This window comes from Microcebus murinus, chromosome X, assembly GCF_040939455.1.
Source record: "Microcebus murinus isolate Inina chromosome X, M.murinus_Inina_mat1.0, whole genome shotgun sequence".
NCBI lineage: Eukaryota > Metazoa > Chordata > Mammalia > Primates > Cheirogaleidae > Microcebus > Microcebus murinus.
The window spans coordinates 69,387,299-69,401,031 of record NC_134136.1 but is presented as its reverse complement, the minus strand read 5'-3'; positions in this window follow the sequence as shown (position 1 = coordinate 69,401,031).

Here is a 13,733-nt window from a genome sequence, read left to right as displayed (position 1 = left end):
GGCTTTTTTGTTGTTAGGAGCTTTTTTTTTTATTATTATTACTGATTCAATCTCACTACCTGTCATTAGTCTGTTCTAGATTCTATTTCTTCCTGATTCAAGTTGAGAGGTTATATATTTCTAGGAATTTATCCATTTTCTCTAGGTTTTCTAGTTTGTGAGCCTTTCTAAATGTGCTGAGATTTTGATCTTCTAAGTCCTGAAGACTGCCAGGCCAGGACTGAGGAGTTGAAGATACTTCAGCTGGCTATTCCTGGCCACAAGCAGTATCCTCAGTTTGCCTCAATGCTAATATTCCTTATATTATAAATATGATTATTTTCTCTATGTGGTATAAAGTAAAAGGACTGGATACCTCTAGTTTAGAATATGCACATTAGAGTCTGGCAGACTTTGTTGTGAATCGGTTGTCAGATCAGGGCTAACTACACAATTTATGAAGCCCATGAAAAATGAAAATGATGGACCCCTAGTAAAAAAGTGTCTTTAAAGGATGTGAAAATACAAAGCTGCTTTCTTTTTTCTATGATCTCTTTTTGATTTGTTGTGGTATTTTTCTATGCTATTTAATATAATTTCAAGTAAAAACATAAAATTTTTAAATTGATACCATGAGTTTTTTCTTTCTTTTTAGGTTGTGCAATCCCATTTTTTTTTTTTTTTTTGAGACAGAGTCTCGCTTTGTTGCCCAGGCTAGAGTGAGTGCCATGGCGTCAGCCTAGCTCACAGCAACCTCAAACTCCTGGGCTCAAGCAATCCTCTTGCCTCAGCCTCCCAAGTAGCTGGGACTACAGGCATTTGCCACCATGCCCGGCTAATTTTTTGTATATATTAGTTGGCCAATTAATTTCTTTCTATTTATAGTAGAGACGGGGTCTCGCTCTTGCTCAGGCTGGTTTCGAACTCCTGACCTTGAGCAATCTGCCCGCCTCGGCCTCCCAGAGAGCTAGGATTACAGGCGTGAGCCACCGCGCCCGGCCAGCAATCCCAGTTTTAAATAGAAATATGAACAATTAACTTTATGTGAGATCATCAAAAATACACAGTTCCTATTTCATGGCTCATACATGGAAATGTATTTTATCCTTACCAAAACAGTGGAAACACTTCACAAAACTAATTCAACTATTTTTTTTTTTTTTTTTTTTTTTTTGAGACAGAGTCTCACTTTGTTGCCCAGGCTAGAGTGAGTGCCGTGGTGTCAGCCTGGCTCACAGCAACCTCAATCTCCGGGGCTCAGCGATCCTACTGCCTCAGCCTCCCGAGTAGCTGGGACTACAGGCATGAGCCACCATGCCCGGCTAATTTTTTGTATATATATTTTTAGTTGGTCAATTAATTTATTTCTATTTTTGGTAGAGACGGGGTCTCACTCAGGCTGGTTTCGAACTCCTGACCTTGAGCAATCCGCCCGCCTCGGCCTCCCAAAGTGCTAGGATTACAGGCGTGAGCCACCACGCCCGGCCTAATTCAACTATTTTTATTTAATTTCTTGTTACACACATCATACCAACAATCTCTTTGACTAATTGATAAGTAAAGAAGGATTGAAAGGAAAAGGAACTGTAGGTTTCCTATATTTCCTTTTCTGTCTGGGTCATAATTTTCATTGCAAATAATTAATTATAATTAATACAGGGAAGTAAAAAGAGTAAGATAGAATATGATGTGATTCATTGCTTACTTGTATTTCTTAGAACACCATTGACTTCTTTGTACATTGGAAACAAGGAAATGAAAATTTGACCTCTCAGAGATATCAGCACATGGCTTACTCATAGACACAATACACTTACCTTGTACGCGCTTTGAGTTTTCCTGAACTCTTACACACCATGGTCAACTGGAACTCTGTACTTATGGGGCACCACAAACTCTATGTGTAAGAGGGAGGCAAAGGATAGCAAAAGATAAACATATTGTAGGTGTCTCTTGTGGTCATGCAGCATGTTCCATTATCCCGCTGGACTTACTTACAAAACACAAGTTCATAGGTAAAATTATTAAGAATTTCAAGATGCCAACAGCAGAACGTTTAACCAAGCACAGGGACTAAGAGCAAGATTAGCTGTTACAGAAGGTGTATAGTGGACATGGAACATGCTAAATGTGAAGGAAATGGTGAGGAACAACAACAGACCTATAGACTGCATACTTCCACTACTGACATGCATGCTCCACTTATTTAGAAAACACAAGTTTGAGTGTCAAATTATTAAGAATTTCATTATGTTGACAGCTGAGCATTAAACTAAGTGTGAAGCTCTTCTGAGCAGCACACTTTGTGCAAATGCAATGGTCAATTCCTTGGAAGCTGGTCCTAATTTGGCCTAAGACAACTGTATGATCTTCTGAAGAGAACTTTACTAGATTGTGTTTCAATGTTCTTGCGTGGATTACAAGGTAATTTCTACTACCTCATAGTCTGCTTGTGAAGTTTTAAAGTGATAATGTACTTGACACAGTGCCTGGTACATGCTAGCAATAACTATGTTATTAACTACAGTTAGTGAATGTTTATTATGTGTTAGTTATTATGGATATTATTGGAAAGCCTTTATGAGCATGTCAAATCCAAATTACATCAGGGACAATGCTAAAACTTCAAAGGTATTAAAATGTCAAAAAAAAAAAAAACCTAAAACTTTTTATCGAGTGGTGGGCAGGCAGGAGGGTGGGGAGAGGAGAAGGGTGTATACTTACATAATGTGTGTGGTGCATCACCGGGGGATTGGACACACTTGAATCTCTGGCACATTGGGGGAAGGGAGGGGTGGTAGGAGCAATATTTGTAACCATAACAATATTTTTACCCCCATAATATGAAAGAAAAGGAAGAAAAAAAACCATCAAAGTTATTAACAATTTCAATGTCAGCATCCCCTTAACCTTTACCCATCTCTTCAATGCTAAATGGTAAAAATTATGTCAAAACCAGAAATAAGGTTGAGGAGGGAAGAACAAGTGAAATATAGGAGATTTTTAGGGCTGTGAAATTATTCTGTTTGACACTATATGGTGAATATATGACATTTGACACTTGCCAAATCGCGTAACACAAGGAGTGTTACTACACAAAGAGTGAACCCTAATGTAAACTATGGATTTTATTTAATAATTATCAATATCAGTTCATAAACTCTAAAAAATGTACCACACTAATGCAAAATGTTAATAATAGGGAAAACAGTGGGCTAGAGGAGAGGGAGTATATAAGAACTCTCTGTACTTTCTGCTAGATTTTTATATAAACCTAAAACTGCTCAAAAAATAAAATATATTAATTAAAAACACAGCTTGCAAAAATTCTCTCCCATTCTGTGGGTTGTCTGTTTGCACACTTGACAGTTTCTTTGGCTGTGCAGAAGCTTTTTAATTTGATCAGGTCCCATTTATTTATTTTTGTTGCTGCTGTGATTGCCTTTAGGGCGTTCTTCATAAAATATTTGCCTAGACCAATGTCTAGAAGAGTATTTCCAAAGTTTTCCTCTAGAATTCTAATAGTTTCACACCTAAGGTTCAAGTCTGTTACCAAGCATGAGTTGATTTTTGTGAGAGGTGAAAGGTATGGGTCCTGTTTCAGTCTTCTACATGTGGCTATCCAGTTTTCCCAGCACCATTTATTGAATAAGGATTCTTTTCCCCAGTGTGTGTTTTTGTATGCTTTGTTGAAGATTAGGAAACTGTCAAGAGAGCAAACAGACAACGCACAGAATGGGAGAAAATTTTCGCAAGCTACACATCCGATAAAGGGCTGATAACTAGAATCTATTTAGAACTCAGGAAAAACAGCAGGGAAAAATCAAGCAACCCTATCAAAAAGTGGGAAAAGGACATGTACAGAAAGTCTTCAAAAGAAGATAGACTAATGACCAACAAATATATGAAAAAATGCTCAACATCTCTAATCATCAGGGAAATGCAAATCAAAACTGCAATAAGATATCACTTATCTCCAGTAAGAATGGCCTTTATCAAAAATAGTCCCCAAACAATAAATGTTGGCTTGGACGTGGAGAGATAGGAACACTCCTACACTGCTGGTGGGACTGCAAACTAATTCAACCTCTGTGGAAAGCAATATGGAGATACCTTAAAACAATACAAGTAAATTTACCATTTGATCCAGCAAGTCCACTACTGGGCATCAACCCAAATGATCCAATGACACTGTACAAAAAAGACACCTGCACTCGAATGTTTATAGCAGCACAGTTCACAATTGCAAAGTTGTGGAAACAACCCAAGTGCCCATCAATACATGAATGGATTAACAAAATGTGGTATATGTATACCATGGAGTACTATTCAGCTCTAAGAAACAATGGTGATATAGCACCTCTTGTGTATTCCTGGATAAAGCTGGAACCCATTCTATTAAGTGAAGTATCTCGAGAATGGAAAAATAAGCACCACCTGTATTCCCCAGCAAATTGTTGTTAACAGATCAACACCTAAGTGGACATATAGGAATAACATTTATCGGGTGTTGGGCCAGTGGGAGGGGGGAGGAGAGGATGGGTATATACAAACACAATGAGTGAGATGTGCAACATTTGGGGGATGGTCACGCTTGAAGCTCTGACTTGGGGGGGGCATGGGCAATAATTGTAACCTTAACATTTGTACCCCCATAATATGCTGAAATAAAAAATAATAAAAAAACCCAGAAAATATCCATAAAAAATTCTGACAGTAAATTATTCCTGAAGAGTGAAAAAAGTGCCCCCAAAATGCTTAAAATAAGTTTGCCCTCTGAGAATTATGTAAAAGTTACAACAGGTCTTGATTTTGACATAATTAACCATCTAGTGTGAAGACTGGGCTAGATCTGTTCCTGAAGGGTTATTATAATAACGGTTTCAAATCTGGGATTTTTTCCCCTATTTTTTTTTATTTAGGCTTGTTTTTATTCCATGCTATAATTAATGCAGCATAAATATAATTATTTCTAAGATTAGTAACCCCAGAGGGCAGAGATTATATCTAACCTGGGATTTAAAAAATTAACAGAAAACATAGTGGTAATGATAGGTTTCATGCATATAGTTACCTATAGTTTATGGAACACTTTCATGTATATTTATCTGCTTGACAACTTGTTCTCCACTGAGAAAATAAACCTCAAGCCAAGTTTTCTGTTGCATTTTTTTTTCTTACAAAAAATATCATGAAATAATATAATCATATGCCAGAGACTGCTAGTTACCTAGCTGGTATTCATTTTCCGCTTCTTTCTTAGTAATAACAATCTCAATTATACTCAGAGCACCAATTTGACTGTCTTAGGTATCACATTGCCAGTTTCCTTTACAGCTAGGGTTACCATGTGCCAAGATCTTTCTAATGAGATATAAGCAAAAATTGTTGAGTGAGACATCAAGAAAAAAAATCCTTAAAACAGTAACTGTTGTCTGAGACCCATCGTTTTTCCTTCATTCAAGATTTTATTCTTTAGCTTTCTACTTTTCTTCTTGAGCTCCTGAAGGATACTGAGTTACCACTGAGAAGGACTGAGATTTTCCGTTACCTGAGATTTCTAATAAGTCTCTTTTGGAAAGCTTCTACACTTTTTAGAGTGGAAGAAGACTGGCTTTAAACAAATGGATTCAATATTTTTATAATACTGCCATAGTCACCATTCCTTGAAAACACATCCACTTGTGTTTGAATAAATCTGACTCCATGAACACTGAATGAAAGTATTTTTTAGCTTGTGGAAAGTACTGTTTCATAGTTAAGATAGTACTTATAAATGTCTATTATATAACTACCAAATATTCCTTTGAAATGCTCGAAAAGATTGCCTTAAAATATGAAATCCAAAACACTTCTGATTCCCAGCATTTTGCATGAGGGATATTCAATCTGTATGATATTTCTCACAGAACCCTTGTTTCTAAAGTGATAATTTTATCATCACAGGTTTTATCATATCTGGTTAACATGTGTTTATTAGTATTTGAGGGTCTGTTTGGAACATCTTGAAAGCAAACAAAAATAATGCTTCTGTCAAGCTGTTTTGAAAATAGCTTAATTCCTTAAGCAGAAAATTGATTTCATCTTTCCTGAATTCCTTGATTTTCAAAGATACATTCATTCATTTGTTCATTCACTCATTCATTGATTCCAGATTGTTCTTTATTGTGTTATATTGCACAACTGAGACAGATTGAGCAACCTGTGAAAAATCAAGGCCAATGGCCAGGGTATAAGCAGAACAGACCCAATGGTGTCACTGTAATCAGTGGTAAAGGGGTAAGGATGACATGGCACCAACAAACTAAAATTTTTAACAATGATTCCCTAGAGTATAATCTCGAGCAGGAACTCAGGTTTCGTAGAGTATAGTCTTGAACAATAACTCAACCATTAACCCAACTCCAAAGCCAGCTTCCTAATCATCCTGCTAGGACTCTTATTCAAAAAGCATGCCAGCCCCCCTCCCTCCTCCCACCTGCCCAATACCCTATTACTGTAGTATATACATACGTAATGAGTGAGATATGCACCATCTGGGGGACGGTCATGCTGGAAACTCAGACTTGTGGGGGGAGGGGGGAAAAGGGCAGTTATTGAAACCTTAAAATTTGTACCCCCATAATATGCTGAAATAAAGAAAAAAAAAGCATGCCTTCCTTTTGGTCATATTGAATCCCTTATTTAGCCTTGGAGATGGGGAGAGATAGGGAGATAGAGCCCAGGACTACCCGCAGAGCCCAAGTCTCAGGGAAGAGTCCAAACAGCAGGGTGGCTGCAGAAGAATTTGGGCTCTGAAAGATACACTTAATTCAGACATGGAGGACTGAATTCTCCTACATCTTCCATCTTATTGCCCAAATATATATATATATATATATATATATATATTCTGGGTAACCAAATGTGTGTGCTCTATACAAATCAAAACATCAGCTTCCACAGACAAGGGGCTAATGTTATATTAGACAACCTTTGAGACTATTTTAAAATGCAAATTTTATCATTATTTACATTTATTTCCATGCCATAAAAGAAGAGTGCAAAAATATTTACTGCTTTTAGGTCAGACAGATTTATATTTGAGTACTGTTATCGCCTTTTACTAGTTGTGTCAATGTGAGCAAGTTACTTAATTCTCTAATCCTTAGTTTCCTCAACTCCAAAAAAAAAAAAAAAAGAAAAGAAAGAAAACTGGTATTTCAATAGGGATTGCATTGACTCTATAGGTCACTTTGGGTAGTATAGACATTTTAACAATGTTGATTATGCTGACACACGGAGCATGGTATGGTCTTTCTTGGTCTTCCACCTGTTTACATCCTCTGCTATTTCCTTCCTCAGTGTTTCATAGTTCTCCCTGTAGAGGTCTTTTACCTTATTAGGTAAATATATTCCTAGGTACTTTATTTTCTTTGTTGCTATTTTGAAGGAAATTGAGTCTTTGATTTGGTTCTCACTTTGACTGTTGTTGGCATATATGAATGCCTCTGATTTGTGTGTATTGATTTTGTATCCTGAGACTTTCCTAAATTCATTTATCAATTCAACCAAGAGATTCAAAGAATCTCTTGGTTGAATCCTTGGGATTTTCTAGGTATAATATCACATATTCAGTGAAGAGTGAGAGTTTCATCTCTTCTACTCCCTTTTGGACGCCCTTAATTCTGCTCTCTTGAGTGATTCCTATAGCAAGGAATTCCAGCACTATGTTGAATAGAAATTAACATAGTGGACAACCTTGCCTTATTCCAGTTCTAAGTGGGAATGCTTTAAATTTTCCCTCATTCAGTATGATGTTGGCTGTGGGTTTGTCATATATGGCTTATATCATTTTTTTGGTAATCACCATCTATGACTATTTTGTTAAGCATTCTTATTATAAAAGGATGTTGAATTTTGTCAATTGCTTTTTCTGCATCTATTGAGAAGATCATATGGTCTTTGTTTTTGCTTCTGTTTATGTGGTGAATTACATCGATAGATTTACATATGTTGAACCTCCCGTGCATTCCTGGGATGAAGCCTACTTGGTCATGATCAATTATTTTCTTGATAAGCATCTGGATTCGGTTAGCTAGAATTTTGTTGAGAATTTTTTGCATCTATATTCATAAGGGATATTGGTCTGTAGTTTACTTTTCTTTCTTTCTTTCTTTCTTTCTTTCTTTCTTTCTTTCTTTCTTTCTTTCTTTCTTTCTTTCTTTCTTTCTTTTTTTGTTGCATGCTTTCCTGGTTTTGGTATAAGGGTTATGTTGGCTTCATAAAATGTGTTGGGGAGGAATACATCTTCTTAATGTTGTTGAATAATTTCTGCAGGACAGGCACCAGATTATCATTGTAGGTGTGGTAAAATTCGGGTGTGAAACCATGTGGTCTGGGACTTTTCTTTTTAAGATTCTTTTTATTGCTGTTTCAATTTCAGTACTTGATATTGGTCTCTTCAGGAATTCTATTTCTTCCTGGTTGAACCTAGGAAGGTGTGTATTTCTAAGAATTTGTCCATTTCCTCCACATTTTCATTCAGCACAGATATAGAAAAAATAATTTTACACTTCATATGGAATCAGACAAGACCCCATAAAGCAAAAACAATCCTAGACAATAAAAACAAAATGGGAGGTATCAATTTACCAGTATTCAAACTATACTACAAGGCTATAGTAATTAAAATAGCTTGAGACTAGCACAAGAACAGGAATATTAACCAGTGGAACAGAACAGACAACGAAGATATAATACCATCCTCATATAGCCATCTAATCATTGACAAAGCAGACAAAAACATACACTGGGCAAGAAAATCCATATTCAATAAATGGTGCTGAGGAAACTGGATAACCACATGTAGAAGACTGAAACAGAACCCAAACCTTTCACCTCTCACAAAAATCAACTCACGCTGGGTAACAGACTTGAACCTTAGGTGTGAAACTATTAGAATTCTAGAGGAAAACTTTGGAAATACTCTTCTAGACATTGGCCTAGGCAATGAATTTATGAAGAAGACCCCAAAGGAAATCAAAGCAGCAACAAAAATAAATAAATGGGACCTGATCAAATTAAAAAGCTTCTGCACAGCCAAAGAAACTGTCAAGAGAGCAAGCAGACAACCCACAGAATGAGAGAAAATTTTTTCAAGCTACACAGCCAATAAAAGGTTGATAATTAGAATCTATTTAGTACTCCAGAAAATCAGCAAGGAAAAATAAAACAACCCTATCAAAAAGTGGGAAAAGGACATGAACAGAAACTTTCCAATAGAAGACAGAATAAGGCCAACAAACATATGAAAAAATGCTCAACATCTCTTATCATCAGGGAAATGCAAATAAAAACCACAATGAGATATTACTTATGTCCAGTGAAAATGGCCTTTATTTACAATTCTCCAGACAATAAATATTGGCGTGGATGTGGAGAGATAAGAACACTCCTACATTGGTGGTGGGACTGTAAACTATTTCAACCTCTGTGGAAAGCAATATGGAGATACCTCAAAGCGATACAAGTAGATCTACCATTTAATCCAGCAATCCCACTACTGGGCATCTACCCAAAAGAACAAATGTCACTCTTTGAAAAAGACACCTGCACTCGAATGTTTAAAGTGGCACAATTCACAATTGCAAAGATGTGGAAACCACACAAGTGCCCATCAATACATGAGTAGATTAATAAAATATGGTATATGTATACCATGGAGTGCTATTCAGCTGTAAGAAACAACAGTGATATATCACCTCTTGTATTTTCCTGGCTGAGCTGGAACCCATTGTATTAAGTGAAATATTCCAAGAATGGAAAAATAAGCACCATATGTACTCACCAGCAAACTGATCAACACCTAAGTGGACATATAGGGATAACACCTATCTGGTGTCAGGCAGGTGGGGGGGAGGGGATGGGTATATAAATGTGTAATGAGTATGATGTGCACCAACTGGGGATGGACATGCTTGAAGCTCTGACTCAAGGGGGGAGGGGGCAAGGGCTATATACATAACCTTACATTTGTACCCCCATAATATGCTGAAATAAATAAACAAATATCTCTAAAAGAAAAGAAAACTGGAGATGTCAGTATTTCATGCAGCGCAAGGGTCTTATATATACCCATCCCCTCCCCCCCACCTGCTCCCAAGGGTCTCAGAATGAATTTAGATAATTAGTCAGTATTCTTTGATAAACAGGAATGTGAAGGAGACATTGCCTCTACACTCTGCTACAACACATGATAAGTGGACATTGTGTCACAACCTCATGCTTAATACAAACTGCACTTGAACATTCATAGGTTTTTACTCCAAAATATACAATGAGTGCATTCAAGAAATCAGATGATTAAGGCCTTCTACTTGCATCTTTAACTACACAGCCTATGTTTTAGACAGAATATTCCACTGTGCTATTAATTCCCCAAGAACATGTAGTTCCAAAGTGACTTTTCAGAAGCAGAATTAAAAACAGTATCATTTTGTATCACATGTGCCTATCAAATGCTCTTCTAATGCAAGTGTCTATGGTGTTCCTTTCCAGTTCCTGTGTGAGTATGTTTTTATGTTGTTGATATGGCTCAATAACACTTGTATTTATGTGTTTACATGGCACTATATAATCTTAGTGTGTATGTGTATGTACATACACACAATTTCAGGTAACTTGATAAATCCTTCAGAGTGAATTGAACGGGAGAGTCACATACATTATTAATACAGTATATTGTATCCCAGAAGATAAGGTTTGAATTCCATTTAGTTTAACAGGAGAGCATTTTTTTTCTGTAAATCATTTTGTATAATCGTTCATTTTCTCAGAGAGGTCAGAAGGACAAAATACTTCTCTCTCCCCTTTACCTTATAACACTCACCTAGTAACTCCGAGTTCACAAGTCAAACCTTGTGTTAATTCCTCCTACCCTCTAACCAAAAGCAAAATGTATCGTCAAACAAATTAAATTCAGTTGACATGACAATTCTTGCCAATTCTTTAGGTTATATTTTAGACTTCTTGGGCAACTTAGAAATAAGTAGGATTAAAAACTTTGGAGCTACCATCTTTCAAATACGTGCTTTTAAGCATTAAACAGTCGTCAAAAATGACTACAAAATTTCATCCACAGTTGACATTTAAGCAAAACTTTTTTCTTGATGTTTTTGCAATGACTTTTTAGTCTTCCAAGATGTGAAGCCTGACATAAGTAATTTGTATCATTATCCATTCATTGAGAAAGCTGGCATTGCCTTGGGTGAGCTATACCTGTATACCAGCATGCCTGTATAAGACATTCAGAATAGCACCGTTAACACAAATAGAGGTAACTGCAATGCAAATGTACTGAAATATTTGAAATTATGATGAATTCATACAAAGCAAACTTAAAATGATTCAAATGCAGGTAGGTTTTGCATAAAACATTAAGGACTCTGCTTTCACCTCAATAATCCAAGACAGACACTGATGCAGATGGCTGTATTTTATGGCATATAATTGTTTCATACTCCTCAGAGGCAGTTGCAGTGTTTATCGTATCAGCCAAATCATCAGAGATGATGCAAACTGTGTGCAATTAAAAAGTGTTAGTTTGGACTCGCTTTCTGAATGGGGGCCTTAAAATCAGGAATATAATGTCAGTCAACATTTTACTGTCGTATGCAATTTACTGAAATATTTAATATTCACTAATGTTATTTGTTCTACCAAAGGTACAGGGCATTGTAGAGTGGCTAAGGGAGAGGCATTCAGGCTTCTCAGTGGATAAAAAGCCATCTAACTCATTTGGTATTAACCTCTCTGAAGGATACCCAAAAAAGCAGGGATATTCAGATGGTTGGTAGGTTTGCATCTACTACTATGAAACCACTTTTTGCTCCTAAAGGAATTTCCTGATAACATGAAGAAAGCATTGCCTAGTATACTATGGCACTGGTTAGAAGACCTAAATTACACTGAGATAAAAATTCAATCAGGGGACAACTTTACTCAAATTCAAAGGAGGTTGTGTGCATGAGGTAGCTTAGATGCTTACTGGTAAACAGGATCAGTAGGGAGGATAGTCTGGCAATTCTGAGTCACTAACCCACAATAAGCAATATAGCTTATTGCTGATAATATTCAATGACAATAATGTAAGAAATACATTTTAAATCGTCATAAATTATTGCACTGGTACGTTTACTGGACTTATGATCAGCAGGCACATGGATGAATGCATCAATTAACTCCTTTGCAATTGTAAAAGCCATGTGAATAATTCTAGCCAATAAATGCATGCAGAAAAGCATGGTTTCTTCTGAGTTCAGGCAATGAAAAGATTATGCATAGTTCTCTAATTACTCTACTTCCTTTTGCTTCAACCTAAGAGGTCAACTTCTCTAGAGGAGAGTATAGTATGGGGGGGACCTCTATCCGCTCATATCACTGAGATCCTTCATAAAGAAATATTTCCCTGAAGAATCATATTAGCTCACAAGGAATTTGGGCAATTGAAAATAAACTTTTATGATAGATCACTGATATTTGGGGGGTTGTTATTTAACCAAGGTAAAATTTCACCTATTCTGAACAAAGTGGAAGTAGGCAGGTCAAAGATGAGATAGGCAATCATTCTCCATGGATTCATATCTACATTGATGGCAAACTCAGCCACAATTATGCCTCTAGTGGTGGTTTGGTGGGGGTTCCATAGTTTCTTTTAGGATGAAGCTAGACTTTATCAATACTGGGGGCAGTAATTTGAGGGTGGGGAGTGATATGGGGATAGAGGGGGGAAGCAGCAGGATAATTTACCCCAGACTTAAAGTTCAAAGGGGTTTCAAATCTTGGGTGCTATTCAGTGGTAAACTTTTGCAAGGGAGCCAAGTAAGACCTTGTTACAAATACTGATTATAAATAAAATTAGTCAGTCACTGATGCTAACTGAACCAGACGGTAAGAGGAAGAAGGGTCAGTATCCTCAAAATATGAAAGGTAACCAGATTTCACTTGTAACTGCCCTCTAAACATTGGCCAAGATATTTCTAAGTCTTACACAATAGGGGTAATTAAATTATTTTCAGGGCTAATAAGTGATGGTTTAGCAGTGACTTTTGGCCTGGGATATAAAATTGTATTCTGGAATTTTGAGAATATCCAAGGTATTATGGAGAATACAGATAGACCAGGAGCAGAAAGAATAAAAACAAAGTACAATGAAGAAAAGAAATAGAGTCAGGAAAATAAGAACTATCTGTGTCTTGTTTTTTCCAGGCTCTGTGACCCCCAGGAGTAAACAGGAAAAACAGATGCCAATGGTCATGCCAATGAGCAGAGGCAGATAAATGCTGAGCCTATGTACTGCAGTTATGAAATGACATAATAGAAAATACTATGGCTGACAATTATTAGAAATAAGTTGTTGAAAATATGTTATCAAAAGAAAAAGATAAAAAGTAAGAACCTCTTTCTCTTTGGGTTCAGAACACAAAAATCAGACTAATTGGAATGAATTTTCTGTATTTTCTTCTCTAAATTCTGAATCAATGTATACTTTTACAGTCAAATTAGGAATCGGATTCCCCTACATCAAAAAGCTCCTTTATGTCAAAGATCTCCTCAGAACGACCAAGATTTCTATGCTTTGTTGCCATTTCTTTATTTTTAATTCAACATCTTCCCAAGATACATTCCAATGTGAGTATTTCCCTCCCAGTATAACACTAGCAATAATTGTGGCATTTCATATTTAAGCAGTGTGTTAGAATTTTCAAAGTGGT